Here is a 15,659-nt window from a genome sequence, read left to right on the forward strand (position 1 = left end):
GTAAATGTCGCTGACGCGCGGCATTTATTCCAGCGGCGAAATCCGCCGGCGACGATCCTTTAGTCGGGCGAGCTTTTTCGCGCGTCTGTTGAAATTTAAATTTTGAATTCTGAATGCCTCGAAGGGGAGTCCGGGTTAGTTCGATATTATGGGTAAGCGTGTGTTGCAACATTGCGGGGAATGTTGCGCTGCCGAAGAGGGAATTCAAATGGTCCGAGGCTTGTCGTGTGGCTATCGGAGAATAATTTATTGGAGTGATGGAGAGTGCCTCTAATTACGGCGGTGCCAAGACTCGACGAGCTTCGGTTAAGGCAACAATGGCATATTAATAATGGGACGGCGGTCGCGTGCTTAACGGCGCATATTGAAATCGAACTTATAATAAGTATCATTCATTTTTAATTAAGTTTAATAAAGTGAATCCCGGAGTCGGGAGTCGAATTACGGCAGGCTGACGCGCGCTCATCCACAAAAGGCTTAATTACTCACCTGGATGGCCGTCATTATATTTAAAAAATGAATAAGCAGCTTCTTTGTCCTAGTTTCGCAAGAACGAGGATGGCAAAAAAGTAAGGAAGACGCCGAGACGTAAGGCTAAATTAACTTTCTCGCGTAACACATGCGAGGATTCTCCTCTCCTTATCTCCGGCTCTCGTGATATTTCCTTTGTTGTCCACTCTTGGCTTCGCCTGGGCATTATCGTCCTCGTTCTAGCTGTAAGTTCCGCGCCCAATCCTACATGGCTATTTTACGCGACGGCTCCACCTCCGCCCTCGAGAGTTACTGCATCATTAGAGCGCGGCGTTATCGGGACGTAGACGACGATGATGCGCTTAGCTTTTAGCGGACGAGGCTAGCCACCTTCTCGCAGCAGATAAGATAGGGGGAAATACATCGTTACGTGGCTTTCATCCTTTTCTGTTGTTCGTTGGATTTTTCGTGGCGACGGTGGAGGAAGCTAGTCTATATCGTCGCCTCATTTCAATAAGAAATTACCAGGATCTCATTTCTTAATTGAGCCGCCAAGTTATCCTCTTATCCTCATCCGCCGTATGAATTAATTATGTTATCGTCGATGAAATTTAGGATGCACTTGGAGGAATTCGTCTAGGTATCGTATCGATGAATTCGGATTTAAGGAATGTATATACACGATCCGATAATTTAAAGTAATTTTTAATTCCGTCTCATTGAATTTAAGTAAATAAATAGGTATCTTAAATGTATATAATTTTATTTTTATTCCATACACATATTAGGAATATAATGAAAATTGCAAAAAACGCACAATGGAAGATTGTAAAAAAATCCTTCAAATGCATAATGTCCCTTAATACTATGAGATCTCTTATAAAATTCAATATATATATATATATATATATATATATATATATATATATATTTTCTTTTTAATATATAGATGTTAATGATGCAACGACTGCTCATAGTTTATTTAAAGATAAAGATTACGAAAGATACATAACAATGACAATGCTCAATTCTTACATCCTCACAATTATTGTGACGATATTCTAAATTTGCATGATAAATGTATAAATACTCTTATTTCCTTATTATTAATTGTAATGTAAAAATCCTTAATCTATTCACGATATATTATATAATCTCAATAATATAGCAATTTAATAAGATAATAAAGTTTAAATATTTGATGGTGATAATCTAATAATTTTGAACGTACAAATATTCAGATATTTTTCAATAAAAATGTTAGTTGTTCATTTTTCAGCAACGCACTTTTCAGAAAAAAAAAATTAAAATAATAAGCCGAGGATTGAATTCACTGCATAAAGAATCTTCAAATGGATTGTATTTTTTTGTTTCGTAAACTAAGCGGATCATACTGTATTATACAATTATTATAAAATATGAGAAAGCGGACAAGTTTTAATATTTGTTCTGAAGATACATGCCAACGATATAAATACACATAAACTGTAACTCGACGTTTTATTTTTTTGTAAATTATGCAGCAATAAGGTAAATAAAAGGCGTATAAATAAGATTGTTTATCAAACGTGAATCTACGTTTTTTACAAGGCGTCATACACTAATTTGGAGCTCCTTCGAAATTTAATTACCAAGAAGCTGTGGCCTATTCGATGCCTCGTCCAGATAACTCTCACTCTCGATATACAACGTAATCTGGATATTCCCGCGCGCGAAAAAATAACGCTTAACAAGCGTAGCGTAAAAGCTTTGCTATTAATTAAATGCATCTTTCAGGATTGTCGAGACACGGGCCCTTGTTTCGCAACTTTTTTAAGCCCGGCTGCCGTGTCTATTTTATTGCTCCCGGGTGATTCGACCGTTAATTTTCAATTTCATCTCGAGGAGCGGCAGTGCGCCAGCTCGGATCGACCCCGATACGACTTTGAGCTCCGTTTCCTTGCTTATTTTATTTATACGTTCGGCAAAGCGTCCACGTCATCACGCACCTATCAGTCTTAGATCTTGTATTTTGATAATTAAAAAATTTCTAAGCGTAAGATTGCGATTAATAGCGATAAATCATAACATCGAGGCTGAGAAAAGGGAGTACCAGGAGTGGCTATGCCTAATCAACAGGCAAAAACCCAGCGCGTCCAGGACAACCAATGTTGTAGAAACCAGAATTATTATTCGGAACTGAGTGCTTGCTTTTCTATTTAAATACAATGTCGAACAAACAATAAACACATGGGAACGATTTATCAAGGATTTGCGATCGATCGATTTACTCTCTTGAAAAAATTCTATTTAGAATTCCGCTCGAAATCTCATTCGCTATTACCCCTTTCATTTAATTTTCAATGTTAATTTGCACAGTAAATGCGCCACGCATATTCATTATGATTCAATTGAAATAGAAAGCCTAAACAAAGCAAATAATACAACGAGATGTAATTTTAATTGTAATTATTCTGCATTTATTCGCATTGGGAACGTGCGAGTAGCCTGTAATTGCAATTACGCACAGCGATTAACAAGCGAAACTTGCTTACGCTTGAAAAAAAGCCTCGTGGAATGTTCTTCATTGGATGTGTAAACGGACGTGTAAACCTTATAGTGACGAGAATTGCAAAATCGTAACGGATTCAGACTTTATGGACATTTCATTAGATCGTCCGATTCTCGTTACGCATGCGAATTTTTAAATTAGATTCGCATAACGCTATCGCTATTACCGACTCCTAAACAAAACATGCCAAAATTGCACGTGTCCGCCTCTCATTTGATGAAGGTACGAAAGCAGCAGCCGCGTCTATCAGCTGCAACGCGAGATTCGATTTCAGATAATTTGACAATCCTCCCTTTGACGTACCACGGATAATTAGATTGTAGGACTACTTTTCTCATTCATCATCCTCGCATAAGCTTATCTCCCGTATTACCTCTGGCCTATATTTCACCGCGAAGCCGCCGCTGGTGAAGGGCGAGAAGGGAGCCACTCCTGCATTCGGATCCGCTCGGCTAGAAAAAACGTGGCCCCGTCGCTTAGTGGCGAATTGTGCTCCAACACACACGCGCGCACAAGCGTCCGAGACTAACAATCGCGAAGGCGGCGGCGCGCCCGCGAAATGGCCAACTCGTGTTTGCAGATTGGCCCTATCTCGGACACCCTGTCGTGGGCTGGGATTGTCGTTTCCTCTTTCCGCCTTCGGAGCGAGCGAAAGAGGAAATAGGCCCGGTTAAGTGAGACGGATGGCGAGCGCGGGGGCAAGAGACGGCAAGATGGGGTGGCTAGGGAGTCGAGATAAAAAGAACACGAAGCAACTGGACACGTGCGTAACCGGCGGAGGAGCGATGGGGGGGGGGGGCGAGGAGGGGGGGGGGGAAGGAGAGCTAACGTCAGGAGGCCATTAGGGGAAAAGTGACCATTGAATGTGGATTGTTCGTATATCGCGCCGAGGTACAACAATGTCTGGACTTTTAGCCTCCGAACTATCCGCCCGAGAGTATAGTCGGACTGTCTTTTCGCAATTTCGAATGCATTTATTGTTCAGATAAAGGTATTTCGAGAGACCTTCTCGCGATAGGACGAGTATTAAGCAAACCCTATTCGATCGAGTATCGATAGGCTTTATCGGGTGGAATAGACGTAGAAAACTCGAGCTTCGGCTAAGTCAATGGTACTTCACTTTTTTCATGTCTAAGATGCTCATTTTATACGTTTTTTTTTTTTTTTATAACAAGCAAATGTTAATGTTTCTTGGCAATTTAACGAATAATAGCAATGCCTCTGCATAGCCGATGTTTTGATTAATTATACGAAATACGTAGAATTCTCTTGTCTTTGGCAGAACGCTCGACTACATCACCATTTCCTTTTTAATGGGAGAGAGTTCGATTTTTCACATTACATTTTCATTGTTCAATAAGTCTTTTTTTCCATTATTTGAAAAGTTTTGGCAATTGTTTTTTGCCATAAATTTCTTCATTTGAAGCAAGTGATCACTAATAGACTGATTTTTAAATTTTAAATAATTCTGGCTATGTGATTGAATTTACGATTTTCTTATTTCAAAAATAAAGAAATAAAGTATATTAGAAATACAACAAAATTTTTTTTGCTTTTTTTTTGTTTTTTAATTTTTTTTTGTGCCGTCTTGAATTGTCTTGCTACATTCAACGAATCTCTTCTCTTTACCAGTGAACGCAAGATATCTTAATTAGTTTATTATTAACGTATTATAAAGTTATATAATAACGTTACTAGTATATAAAGATCTCGTCTTAATTGAAATATTATTTCATAAGGACGACTAAGGTCCAAATACATTGTGTCTTATCCCTTCCATGATCGTCGATAAAGTGTAGGAAATGGTATGCAAAAATAGTTGTAAGCTTATATTGTATTTAATTTTTAATCAACTTATATGTAAAAATTGCTATAAATTGCACTCCGTCAACTTTGAAACTTTGTCGCTCGAGTCTCCTTACGCTATAAGACAAGCTTTTTTTCTCCTCAATTCATCCAACAATTTCAACTTTTGAATCAATAACACTAGCACGTGTTATTAAAATGGCCGAGAAGTTTTGTTTACATAAAGCTTTATTACAAAACGTTATCAAAGTCCAATAAACTCCCGCCCGAAGTTTCATTTAATCTTATATCGCATTCCTCTATAAGATTTTATCTTAAATAAGGCGAAAACAAAACATCAATTGCTTTTTTGTCTATAGGCATTGGTATGCATAGATAAATAAATTTTTACCTCCGGTAACTAAAAGCTTTTCTCATTAACGCATTCAGCCAAGCATTGCGATTTCTTCTAAGCAAATTTTCACTCTTCGTTTTTCCGTCTCTAAACGAACGCTGAAACAAGTTTGCAAGTCGCAAAGGGCCTCGCGTCTCTTTTTCCACGATAAAAGAAGCGTTTCTCTCCACCTTTATCACGAATCCCATCCGTTTCATTACTTTCTCGAGTCACTTGTTACGAAAGTCCGATCCAATCCCCACCCCAACTACAACCACCTCAACACCGAACCACCAACGCCCAACCACCAAACTAACCATCGATATATATTACGCGCGGGTGAGTTGCGGTGTACGCACTCTTATCGACGACTGCCAAAATTAATCGTCCAGCTGCGTCGCCGTATTATCAGGGAGCTTGGTGAGATATCCCTGGACAAATTGCCAAGAAATACAGGCATGGGATCACGTCCCTTCCTTATTCGTCTTGACCACTGTCTGTTAACGGTGTCTCGCTGAATATTGGCCGACGGGGCAGCAGGCCGTATTTTGCCTAGAATCGGCCCTGATAATCAACACCAATTAAGGTTATTTGGCAGCTCTTAGAGGCTATCGATAATCCGCCGTCAACGCGTATAAAAGTGGCCCCGACGCATTTTGTCCACGAGGCTGGGCATTACGCAAACGAAGAGGACGAATTAAAAAAAAAAAAAGATTAAAAAAGGAAAGAAGAAAGAGGAAAAAGAAAAAAAACGTAATTGGCATATCGCAAGCGTCTTGGCTTTCCGATAGTTTGCGCCGCATATTCGATAAAAACAAAAAACAAAACAAAATCAAAAAAAAAAAAAAAACACAAAAAAAAACACAAAAAAAAAAAAAAAACAAAAAAAAAATTCCTCCTTTAGATTACATCCGCCCCATTAAAGCATTTTGCCTCGTCGTCGCGTCTTATCCATCACGCTTAGATGGAAATTTAGACCAACATTTTTTCAAGCCCCCACCCACTCACCCACTCACCATCCGTACCAATAATTTCAGGGGATAATATTATCGCTGACCCTAGCGGAAAGTGTCGCGCGCACAATGCGCCTAATTACGAATCGACGAGGATTGCCATGGCGAGGGTGGCTCGGCTCGTCGGCAGCCGACAGGCGAAACGGCGACATCGAAGGTTCCGGGCACGCGATGCCTCGCCAATCAGGGGAACGGGGCCAGCTGGACATTTCAACGCTAATATGAGACATTAGCGTGAAAGTAAGGGCTCCCTAGCTCAGGTACAGGTCGGTAGAGAGCCGCTTTTATTAGTTGGCCGAAAAAATCGTGCGACTAAACGAGGGCCACGTTTCGGTTTTCGGCGCGAGCTCCCGATCTTGTTTGGGTTATAGCTAAGTTACGCGGCAGCGGCTGGGATTAATGAACTTGCTCGGGTAATATCCGATGTCTAAGCTGGACCTGCTCCTTTAAAATGTATTTCTAAACACCGTCAGGCGTACCTGCGCAGCCAAACAGGGGCGCGCATAATAACACTTAATAAAGTGGACGCGGCCAGAGTCTCGTTCCACTTGGCCCTTATACGCTTTGGCCTTAGAAAATAACTCGGTGTGTATTATCGAGCCAAGCGAGGATTTCGTGATAAAATCGCTTCTTACCCTCCTGCCGCCCTTACTCGCTCTCGCCCCTCGATCACGTGCACACGCTCATTCGCTGTCTACCACTGCCTCTCACCGTCGTCCCTCTATGGTGTGTTTCATGATTTTTCGCTTTCGCCGAAAGCAATTAATAGACTGCAGGGATTTCACGTACGCTGAGGTAATTGGGTAAGATGGATCGAGCGATCGGTTTATCCAAAGACAGGGAGGGAATCATCGAATAAAACGTCGTACCCGATCAAGTCCGCGGAAGAATAAAGAATTCCGCTTCTAGGGAGCAGCGAGTGTAGAACAGCCGAGATGCGCGTGGGGCAGATGCCGTGTGTCGGCTCGCTCGTTCAGCTAGACCGGCATCCTGATCCAGGATTTTGTCTGCGACGTCGAATAAAACGTTCTCCATTCGTAAATTCTTAAATAACCACGTGGTGTTTTGTTGCTTCGTGTTTTATTCGCGGCACTGACCCGCACGCACCCTGGATATAAGACGAGCTCGAGATGTTTCACTCCCGCGCGTGCGGAGGGAGCGCTCTCCTCTTATTCCTTAAGATTCTCTCTCTCTCTCTCTCTCTCTCCGTGTTTGCCTCTGAAATTCAAAAAAACAACGAAAGCTTCGGGGACCGAGAGGTGAGTGGCTCAAGTGATTCGGAAATTTCGGGGCTCCAAAACATAACTTGTAATCACTTGTGAGCGATATCCGACGTAATGGGCGCGCGTCCGCTCTCAAATACGGATTCTGGCTTTGGTTCGTCCGAATGAGCGGAGAAACGCGTGAGAGATTTGACGGTACTCGATACGCGGACCACCTTTTAACGGAGCTTAGCTTTGTTATTACCTTAGAATCGCTATCTCCATTAAACTCTTCTCTTTCATTCTTCCTTATTCGCGTTTTTCTTTAATGAATAGCTCTTAAAATATTGACTGCTACATTATCATTTCAATGAAATTTTAAAGCACCTAGAGGCCAATATATCATTTTCTAAATAAGTTCGTACCACTTGAGTTTTATATAACGAATCGTTAAATTAATTTTCGTAAATGCTATTAATGTAAATGACACCTCGGGCTGTCCTAGTATTGGTTCGTTCAATATTCAACAATAATGAAATAAATAAAATCGATGGAATAAAATAAAAAGAAAATTACTCATGACGAATTTTTTGTGTAATTCTAGGCTAATTAATAATTCATCTTAATGGAAACGTGTCACATATTGAAGATATACGATTCGCATATCTTATAATACGAAAAAAACTACAATTATTTATGATAAATGAAGATCTCTACAAACCCAAGATTCTATAGTCCCATATGTTTATAGAAATTTTCATTTTCTCTGTCGCGTTACTTGTTTTTACTTCCAATGATGCATGATGCACTTAGCTTCGATAATCTTTATGTGTATCTGTACATTTCGCGAACCAAGGTTATTTACCTCCGAAAATGGAATTTCTTTAAATACAAAAGTATATATATATATATATGCATAAATCTCCCTCCCCACTCCACCCAACCCCATGCCATACCATCTACCATCCCTCGCTCACGCCTATGTAAATACTAATTACATTTATTACACTAATATGTCATGTGGAAGTAACAACAGTTGTATCTCGTTTTTAAGGCGATTATGAGCAACGATATGTCAATAAATTCTATTTCATAGAGTTGCAATTATAATTTGGCTTTAGCTGATGATATTACACTATTACTTCTCTCTACTCGCATTTTCCAAATTGATTCCGTTTAGCCCTCATATTCAAAAGCTCTCTCTCTCTCTCTTTCTCTCTCTCTCTCTCTCTCTCTCTCTCTCTCTCTCTATTGCTCTTACAAAAAAATTAATAAGGAAGATACAATGTTGCCGTGACTATACGTCAAAATACTTTTTAACCTTCTGTTAAACATTTCGAAAATAAGAAAAAGAATGAAAAAAAACATCTGTTTCTTATAAGTAGAAATAGCCTCCCGATAATTAAGCGCTCGGCTTTCTTTTCAAGGCATAAAATAAATTAAAGTGGGCCAAGCTTTCTAAAGATTTCAATTTTGCACTTAATTTTTGAAAACGGAGATGAATTTCATAAAATGCTAATTACCATCATAAAACTCACGAAATAACTTATGAACCCACTGCACACAAATTTTGATTTATGTTGTCTCCAAGTACTTCGCATGCATCGGTAAGGAACTTTCGCCCAAAATTTCCTTAACCGAAGAAAAAATGAGGAAGGCACACCGGAGTACGGATAAAAAGAACGAGACGAAGATGAGGATAAAGGAAGAGGAATAAAATGAAAATCCCCGAGAGCTCCGAAAGTATAACGTAAAACATAATCATTAGCCGTTGCTCCCACATTTAATAACAGCGTGCATCACGATAGATAAGAATTATGCAGATCAGCCGTTAAAGAAATCTGCCGACCAGCGTCGACGCACTCGCAGTACATAATCGTAAAAGCTTAGTCTCCCGTATCTTTGGACTCGAAGCCACGAGCCATTGGCTCCACACGTCATTACACTCCAAATAAGACGCGCCCGGGCACTTATCCCTCGGATTTATTAAAAACTCGGCATATAAAAGTCCAAGCATATTGGAAACGCCCTGTCGGCGGCTCCTCTTTACGTGCCCACGACACACCCAGGCGGGGGCGTCCCGCTTTCTCTCTCTCTCTCTCTCTCTCTCTCTCTCTCTCTCTATTGCGCTCACTGCTCTCCTGCTCTCGCGGCATCCTGTAGAAGCGAAGGAGCGCCCGTTACAAGACAACCGTCTTCCAACTCCTTGCTTCCTTCGTCGGCGTCATTACGATACGCGCGGCACGCGCTCCTGCATTGTTCAGCCGAGTGCCGTCTTTTTTACACCCGAGTGCTCGATTAATAATCCTGTGACCGTGATATTAATAGTCGCGTCCGCTGACGCCGCGAATCCCTGTTATTTTTTTGTTTTTTTTTTTTTTTTTTGTTTTTTGCTCGTCCTTCTCTTCAAACGGAAATTCTCGGCTTGCGATTTTGTGTCCGCTCGTACGTGAAGGCATTGACCCGCTGGTTACCAATAGCGCCAACAGCGCTGGACCATCCAATGGCTTCGTACGAGCCATTACGGTTGTTACGTCGCGTAATTGATCGACTAGTTTGCGCGCTGGGGGGTGGCCGGGGGGGGGGGGAATAGGGAGAACGACCGTTGATCGTGGAATTCCGAAAAGCAGTTGGTCGTTAGTAATGGATCGAAGGTAAATTACAGAATTAACAAGCCGCGGGATAGAAATGGAGGATTGTCTTATGTGACGCAGCTCGGCTACGCGATATTGCCGCGCACGAACAAAGGACAGAAATTTTCAAGTACGCCCGCCACGCGCGCCAATCCCAATTACGTTATCATGGGTAACGAGATCTTGGCGAGGCCTTAGTAACCCAGCGTTCTGGATTGAACGACACTTACCCCGACACCCTAACGCCTCTACATCGACCAACCGACTCGCTGTATCCCAGGACGTACCAAGCAGCACGACCCCTCGGCGCGCTTCCCAAACTTTGGATAATTGCCGGTCTTAACGGGCGCATGACCCGAGGACCTGCGGCTCCCAGCCTTGGTCTGAAATTTCGATTTTTTTTTTTTTTTTTTTTTTTTTGAAAAAGAAAGTATGCATTTTAGCCGGCTAAGCGTATGATTTTCGCGTGGCCGCTTAAATATACGCGTCCTCGGCTCTTGACGGTTTTCACCTTGAAAAATTGAGTATGTTAAATTAACGGACAAATGGACAAAGGCGCATTAACGTTACGGCGCGTAGCTGCTACACACGGACAGGCCTGTAATTCTTGCGTCAGTTAAAAAACTGTTTCATTGCTCCGTTTCATGCTTAGCTGTGAGAAACTTCGCTATAAAAGAAAGCTCGCGATACTTGGAGCGCCGCTCAAGCCATTGCTAATTATCCGATTTTGCCAAATAATAATGGTTTATTATCAGGATATCGACACATGTAAGATGCCGTTTGATTGGTCGCTCCGTCTGACCGTTAGAATTCATCGCGCTAATTCGGGCGAATGAAAATGCATACTTTTGCACACAGGCAACTAAGACGGGAAGACGAATATATTCCTCTTCTTCTCGGCTCTTCTGGCTTATAAGACACTGTGGATCTCAGCGGTCAGCAATAAATTCACATTTCCATCGCATTTGAGTTGTGAGAAAAGGCGCTGGGCTTTTTCATGAAAATCCATCCGACTATCCTGTCGACAACAACATGCCCAATCATTTCAGTGACCAGTCATGCGAGCATTCTGCAAAAACGAATAAAAATGCATAACTATCTACTTTGCGTGCGCCTGCGCTTTTCTACGGGTCTCTTGCCACATCCAACGGCTATATAATAATAATAACAATAATAATAATAATAATAATAATAATAATAATAATAATAATAATAATAATAATAATAATAATAATAATAATAATAATAATAATAATAAGTTAATGTCACTCTATATCAAAGACCAGTGTACATAGATGGGCAACATTACGAACAGTAAGAAATGATATCCGGGCGAGCAATATAATGTATATTAATACGAGGAAGCCTGGGCATAAAATTCCCGAGCCCGCCTCGTCTTCATTTTATGCCCCCTAATAATCATCGTAAAATACTTCCCAAACTGGTAATAAACGATCTTATTAAAGGGAACATTTTATAAACCAAATACAAGCGAGCGTCCCGATGCTGGATCGCGGATTTTCGGCCTCGCCCACGCGCGGCCACTTACCAGTGCTGCCTACTTAGCAGCGCGTGGGCGAGTGACGTGTGTTATTATGGGTGAGGAGGGGTAAGGACGTTGGGGAGGCGCGATTAAAGGGGCATCCGAAGCAGCCCCCGAGGTGCGGTTAGCGAGGGGAGAGGCCGGGATGCGATAACGAGGCACGTTATTAAGGCCCCTCGTCGCAGTTCCAAGGACTCCGAGTGATTTGCAATAAAAGCTGCGCGCGGTATGAATTCGCGCGTGCGCCAACCGGGGCTGAACCGTCGAAAAGGAGCCACGGCGCAGGACGCGAGGCTAATCGCCGAGCTCTCGATTGCCTTCCTTCACAGCTCCAAGGCGAGATTCCATTCGCGACGGCTATACTTATGGAAGTCCGCCCATTGCGTTTCCGTCTCGTGGCAAGCCGTCGGCCGACGTCACTGCGCCGCGCGCCAATGGAACATCGGATTGGCTCGCGGAGCTAAGGAGCACATCTTCCAAGTACTAATTTGCGACGGCGCAACCGCGCGCTGCGGCATACCATGTCAATGCTGGCCCGGTACGTGCGCCGGTCGTACGTGCTGGACTCGGCGAAGACCCGATTCTAATCTATACGATTGAATTTAATATTTTAATATCGTGCCAGGCCGAGTCTTTCTCGCACTAACGGACGATCCTCGACCGTCGAGCCCGCGAAATACCCGTAATCACGGCGCGTTAGGACGCGATTGGGAGGGGCGTTGGAGCTGAGGTGTTGACACTTTATATTGTAATAAGCTGAGCTGTACGCGAGGCCGGAGCTTCGGCCTTAAATCACCTTTTAATGCACGTCGTGGGTAGAGAAACGTTCTTTTAATCGCCGAGGAATGGCGTATCGGGAACATAAAATTTTGTAATTAACAAGCTAAAGAAGCCGATAAATACGTCGCGAATATAAAATTCCAATCCTCTTTTATGCTCTCCGGATAAAAAATGAGATTACTCGAGCAGGTGAGTAAGCTCTTTAGATATGGTTTTAGAATCTATTTTTTATCATTAATCTATGGTCTATCATTAATTACTATGGTTCCATGGCCTTTTTCACAAATTACAAATTCGCCATTATTATTACTCATTTTACTCGTTAACAAATGCGCCCGAGTCGCTGAGAGTAAGAATTTATTAAGGTTGGAGTGGATTCGAATTTCTCGTATCCTACATCAAATATAATGTTTCATTATTTAAATAATTCATGCACGAAATTCGTTGCCACGAAGGCCAACATAAAGAAGTCACTTTTGAAGTATCACCCACAGAATGCAAAAATCTTTACTTATTATTCAAATGAATTCCGATACTTTTTGTCTGTTTTTTTTTCTTTTTTTTTTTTTTTTTTTTAAATTTTGTTTTTTATGGACCCGTGGAATCTAAGATGCTGAATTTTCTATGCGCGGTGCGAATTCAACATTAATTAAGCCGACGACGTACAGAAAAAGACCGACGTTCAAACTTTTATAAAAACCTTTAGTCATTTTCTAATGAATGTTAATTTTGCAAAAATTGTTCTCTCTCTCTCTCTCTCTCTCTCTCTCTCTCTCTCTCTCTCTCTCTATCTATCTATCTATCTCACTCTCTCTCAATCATTGAAAATTAAAGCAAATCTTAATATAAATTGGTTAGTCTTGACATACGAACAGCCATCGCCATAAAATTCATTTATTCTTTCAAGTATTCAAATCTAATTGTGTAATAAAATGTCTAGCCGACAATTCGATTATAATGAAAATAAAGTGGAGACGAAAATAAAGAGGCGGAAAAAAAACAGTTTAAAAATTGTCACAAAGCGAACCGATCAATCGCACCTCGTCTAAATTATGTAAAAACAAACGCTATCGTGTAGCAACGCTTACGCATGTTAAAATCTCGCAAAGTCTCCTCAACGTTTGCCTCTTTTTTTTTTTTACTCAATGTTACTTCAATTTACGGGGGAAGAACAAACTCTCGTGCGTATTCGCATTCCGGGAGAAAGCACAATAGCAAGTAAATACGCGTACATCCTTCTGCATCATCCGCTCACTCCTCACCCCTATACCAGGTACTACTCCAATAAATAGAATTGGCACCGATTCCGAGGACGTTGCGACGTCTACCCTAGGCGATAAGACACGATTGAAACGTCGACGGTTGCGGATAGCCGGAGAACGCGGGCCGATTTCCGAAATGGAGACCGCGCCGATAAATCACGGGGCGAGGGACCGTACGGCGTTCTTACATAAACCGCATTCTGCCGGGGTCCGGAATCTCATTCGGCTCGTCTCTCGCAATCTCGCTGCTCGTACTCTCTCTCTCTCTCTCTCTCTCTCTCTCTCTCTCTCTCTCTTCCCCTCGCGCGCAAAAGAACGAGCAGGTGCTGGCTGGAGCCGAGCACCCACTGTCACGCTCGTACTCGCAGAACTCCTCTCCTCCTTCGCATCCTTCTCCTCCTCCCCCTTCTTCATCTCTTCTTTCACCTCCTCCTCATCCTCCTCTTTCTACTCCTCGGACCAGAATCCTTTCTCTCTCTCCCGCTGGCTGCAGCGGCTTGATTTTAAGTGCTTTTTTACGCGGTTTCACCGCTTTGTCTCAACTTGTCTCTTTTTCTTTTTCCCTTGGCTCTCTCTCTCTCTCTCTCGCGCTCTCTCTCCTCTCTCTCTCTCTCTCTGTCTCTCTCTGTCTCTCTCTGTCTCTCTCTGTATCCCCCCGGATTTTTATTTCCCGGTGCTCCGCTTACTTCTACAACACTCCTCCCTTCCTCTTGCGTCTCATTTTTCGTCGTGGAAGGGACGCCCCCTCGCTTGCAACACGCGCCTCCACGTGTGCACGTAATCGCGAACAAGAGGCCATCCGAGGTGCCTCGGATGTGATGAAATCGGCGACCGTCGCACGGGTTCCGATGAATTCCGAACCTTGCTTTTTGAATTTAAATTTTACGAAACTTGTTAGCGCAGGATCGCTAGGTTAATCAACTCGATGCACCTTGTAATACTTGATTGTTGATAATAGCAGAATGCATTCTTTGTAATTTGCAAAGTATTACGTAAATGCGACCGTACCCTTTGCGCGCACGTGCCAATGAACGCTTAGGATTTACATTAGCTTGCGTATCGAGAAATTTACGATCCAAGTCATTTTTCTCCGACTTGGAAGCATAGTACGATCGAGTCATGAAATTCGTGATCCTCCTACGGGGCCTACGGAATAATAGGTTCGGTTAAGCATCCGGACGATAGTAAGCGATGGCACTCGAGTTGTTTTTCTTCCTTTTTGCACTCCTGGAAAAAGATAAGGTGGGCTCTGGACGGGAAGTCGTAGCCAGGGAAGGACGCCAGGAATGAGGGCTCGCGCGACTCGAGCCCAACGGGCTTTTCAATTGCACCACTTCGTAAGCAGCGATCAATTCAAGAGAGATAGAGATAGAGATAGAGATAGAGATAGATAGAGAGAGAGAGAGAGAGAGAGAGAGAAAGAGTGCTCAAAAGATAGGGCGGTTTGTCGAGAGCCCTTGGCTGAGCTCGCCATCATCGAAACCTACCGTTTCTTTCTTCATTCTTTTTTCACGTTTTTGTGAATTCCTGAAAATTGTTTCCATGGAGTTTCTCAATTAACGTTTTTGCTTACTGAACTCTTAGGCTTTGACGAAATTAACCTAAAAATTAATATTGAATTGCGTCCCGCTCTCGACTATAATCATTTTACATTATTTCCTTTTTATTTTCGTACATTACTACAGGGTCTAGAAGAAAAATTAAGAGCCCTTTTTCCATCTGTTTAGTTATATATATATATATATATATATATATATATATATGATAGTCCGTTTTGAAGGCTTAAGTAGCGCATACGAAGATGCATGCGAATCCTTTTTAATCGTACATTTTTTTACAAAAGGATAAATCGAGCAGTTGGATATACAGACGCAATCATGTCCGTACTCATTTGTTACGGCTCGGTGCTCAATGTCAATATCACATATTATTACGCGAAACGAGCGTATCGCGTTAATATTCACTTATTGCAAATAAAATCAACGCCATGCATAATTGGGAAAGGAGCGAACTCGAAAACGCGCA

The sequence above is a fragment of the Ceratosolen solmsi genome, unplaced genomic scaffold (assembly GCF_000503995.2).
Source record: "Ceratosolen solmsi marchali unplaced genomic scaffold, CerSol_1.0 scaffold39, whole genome shotgun sequence".
NCBI lineage: Eukaryota > Metazoa > Arthropoda > Insecta > Hymenoptera > Agaonidae > Ceratosolen > Ceratosolen solmsi.